This window comes from Octodon degus, unplaced genomic scaffold (genome assembly GCF_000260255.1).
Source record: "Octodon degus isolate 3935 unplaced genomic scaffold, OctDeg1.0 scaffold00010, whole genome shotgun sequence".
NCBI lineage: Eukaryota > Metazoa > Chordata > Mammalia > Rodentia > Octodontidae > Octodon > Octodon degus.
The window spans coordinates 3,771,447-3,775,591 of record NW_004524586.1 but is presented as its reverse complement, the minus strand read 5'-3'; positions in this window follow the sequence as shown (position 1 = coordinate 3,775,591).

The window sequence follows — 4,145 nt, the reverse complement described above, 5'->3', positions numbered from 1 at the left end:
GCCTGCTGTGTGCATGCCTGCTGTGTGCATGCCTCCTGTGTGCACTCCTGCTGTGTGCACGCCTCCTGTATGCATACCTCCTGTGTGCACGCCTGCTGTGTGCATACCTCCTATATGCATACCTCCTGTGTGCATGCCTGCTGTGTGCATGCCTCCTGTGTGCATGCCTCCTGTATGCATACCTCCTGTGTGCATGCCTGCTGTGTGCATACCTCCTGTTTGCACACCTCCCATGTGCACGCTTCCTGTTTGCACACCTCCCGTGTGCACGCTTCCTGTTTGCACACCTCCCGTGTGCACGCTTCCTGTTTGCACACCTCCTGTGTGCACGCCTCCTGTGTACATGCCTCCTGCGTACATGCCTGCTGTGTGCAGGGGGAGAGGGGGCTTCTTGGTGGAGGGGGTGAGCAGCAGGGCAGCTCCCATGGAACAGGCTCTTTGAAGATTTTGTTGAAAGCCCAGGTTTTATGGACCTTTGCGCAATCGTACCTCCAGCAGTGCTTTTGTGTGAAGACCCTGTGCTGCTTTCATTTTCTCAGAACAGAAAGAGAGCAAGAAAGAACAAAAAAGCTTTTTAAGGTATGTAGAGCATTGGAAAAGGAAAGGAGGAGTAGGTGAAGCTGGTTGACTTTGTGGTACCAGGGCAGCATGCTACCCTGGAAAATCTCTCTGTTCCTTCTTTTGTGTGTGTGTGTGATACCGGGGATTGAACTCAGGAGCCTGGGCTTGCCAAGCAAGCGCTTATTCTCCTGAACCATCTCCCCGGCCCACTGCTCCTTCTGCCTGGTGTTTGTACAGGTCCTTCCTGAAAAGCATCCCTACTTTCCCTCTATCTCAGTGCAATTTTTACATGGATCTTTCTGAAAGCATATGTAACACCATTTCACAATGACTTATTTGAATGTCCCCTCCACTTGCCTGGGAACCTCTCAAAAGTACAAGTTATTTAAATTTAACTTTTAAAAAATTTGCAACACCATACAACACAAAAAATGTTATGTGTCTTTTGCCTAAGTTGACTCCAAGGTATGAGCAGTAAAATCCAGAATTGTATGAGAAAAGAATATCACCTTCTCAAAGGAAAGTAGCGGTTTGTGGGGAAGAAACGCCATGTCCGAGACTAACCACCTCACTTGCCTAATCTGCAGCAAGCCTTCTTGGTCCCAGATGGAACCAAAAGGAATGGAGGAAGGACACTCAATGCTAGTCAGGCAATCAGAGGCTACGTGTAAACTACTGCCTAACAGACTGGTTGTACTCGAAGCCTCCCCGTCCTTCTTCCAGCGGCAGCCAGCGCTCATGCGGGCATCACCCTCAGTGTGTGGGTCTGCATGGGCTTCTCAGTTGGCTCCAGAGTGAGGATGGGGCGTGCCTTTCTCCCACTCTTGGTGTTTGACGCAGAGATGTTGATGTGGCTGATGAATTCAGTCAGGATGAAGCTCACTGAGTCTGAGGGTTGTCTCCAATTCTGTTGTGCTTGAGCCAGAGGAGCTTTGAAGCTGGAGCAACTAGAGTGGTGGTGTGTTGGCAAATGTTTACCAACTGTTTCTTCGGGGAGGGAAGGAATACCTGATTTATAGCATTGGACAATTCCGGTGGTGAAAACACTTCCACCATGACTAATTCCAAACTCTACCAGAATGTCTCTGAACATAAAGCTGGAAAGGCGTGTACAGTAATACACTATTTCCATCACAGAGATAAATACACTACATGTAAATAACCTCTAACGCATAGAAACAGTAAAATAGCTAGAGATTACTATCAAATATTTACTACCTTTGTTTTAAATATAATTTAACTGTTATATATATATATATATATATATATATATATATATTCACATAATGACTTCTTAAGAATAGGTTTACAAAATTCTAAAAAATTAACATTTTTCTGTCAATAGTTAATATAAGCTATATCTAGCAACTCACTAAAAAAGAGCCACTTTGAAGACAGGAAGTAACCAAGAGGCCCAAAGAGTGTGAACAATTGTGACAGCCAGTGCTTGCATCCTAGATTCTCCAGCCTGCCTCAGGACAGCTGGACAATTCAACAACTTCTTTTCTTACTGAACCCAGCCTGGGTTGAGATCTCTGTTATTTGTGGTTGAAGAGCCCCTACACGAAACACAAATATTATAAGTTTGATATTTATAAGTTCCGTGACTTGTTCCCTTATCACCGTAAGCAGCAGTGGGAGTCCCCTGGAAGAAGTCCATGCCCTAAACTTGAAACCTGTGAATGTGGCATTTTTGGGAAAAGGAGCCTTTTTTGGCAAAGGGGTTTTGACAGATGTAACTAAGTTAAAGATCTCAATTTGAGGTCATCTCGGATTAAGCAGGTGGGCTGCAAATCCAGTAGCAAGTGTCCTTGGGTACACAGAGTACAATAGCAGAAAAGGCCACCTGCAGACCGGCAGTGACAACAAGCAGAGTCACGAGGTAGGCAGCCACCAGCCAAAACACGCCTGGAGTCCGGAGGAGCCGGAAGAAGTCTTCTCCCTGCTGACATCTTGATTTGGGACTTTTGTCCCCCAGTACTGTGCAATAATAAATTTCTATAGTTCTAAGTCAATGGATTTGTGGTCAACTGTTATTGCAAATTGTTATTGTTATGAAGCTAACCCAAAGTGCTAATGTTTCATCTGCACAGTAAATATCTTTAAAATGTTTGCTTTAATTTTAAAAGCAAACTAAAGTATTTAAAATTCAGGAAAAATTTTAGACACAATAACCATCCAGAGGTAATTACTGTTAGTGTGTCAATGTGTTTTACCGTGTGTGTGTGTGTGTGTGTGTGTGTGTGTTGTATGTAAAACCTGAACCACATAACATGTATGATTTCAGGTCATGGGTTTTTTCCCATGAATATTTTCCCATATTATTATAGACTATGAAAGCATTATTTTTAATGACTATAGAATATTCCATTTTATATATAATTTATGAAGTTATTGCATTATTATTAGACCTTTACATCACTTCTATTTGTGCAGTTTTATAAACAATTCTAAACTCAGGTAAAATTTATAAAGGTTTACATTTTTTGAGGCCCATGAACATTTGAAGAATTCTGATATGTACTACTAAATTGCCTTCCAGGAAGTTTCAATTAATTGACAGTGTTTTGGTCAGCAAAAGTACCCATTTGTCCTTTGGCAGACCTGAATATTATCACTTTTTTAAAAATAATTTTATTGAGAAACATATAGCAATGAGACAATTTCAAAATCAATTACTAGCACAGTTTTAATAATTAATACATTGCATATTGTTATCGTTATAGTGGTTATTCATTGTACAAGATGCAGACATGATATCCTGTCCACAAACACTATTAGAACACCTCTTTCTATTCACTCAATTAAGAGAAAGTAGCTGTATATTATCACTTTTGATTATTTAGATTGTATTTTACACTTGCATTTCTTTGCCTTGGCAGGATTTGTGTGCTACATAAGGCCGTTGGTACCTCCTTTTGATTGAGCCTTTTCTCCCTTCACCTCACTTTTGTACAGGATAGTGGTCTTTTTGTATTAATTTGAAAAATCTCTTTCTATAGTAATGTTATAGGATATCCATGGTGTGGTCCGTTGTCATGGGAACCACCTGCTGCAGTGGTCAGTCCGCGTGCCAGGATTAGGGGACAGCCCTGCCACACCCAGCGAAGGTGCTGCTGTAAGGAAGCCAGCCAAGGAAGGCGTTTGGGATTGGCTACAGAAATTGTGATACAGTCTTAATATTAGATGGTACTAGGAAATTTTTCTTTTTGATATTCAAATTGCCCCCAAAGTCTCCCAAATTTCCCCTCAATTATCTGTTGGAATTCTCTTTCAGGCCTGCTCCTGTGTCCTTTGGGTGCACTCACTATCTTTGCTATCTTTATGCAGCTGCTTGCTTTCAAAAAGTCAAGGAAAGGGCCGGGGAGATAGCTCAGTAGAATAAGCACTTGCTGGCAAGTGCAAGTCCTGAGTTCAATCCCCGGTACCACAAAAGAAAGAAAAGAAAGAGAGAGGGAGGGAGGGAGGGAGGGAGGGAGAGGGGGGGAGAGAGAGAGAGAGAGAGAGAGAGAGAGAGAGAGAGAGAGAGAGAGAGAAAGAAAGAAAGAAAGAAAGAAAGAAAGAAAGAAAGAAAGAAAGAAAGA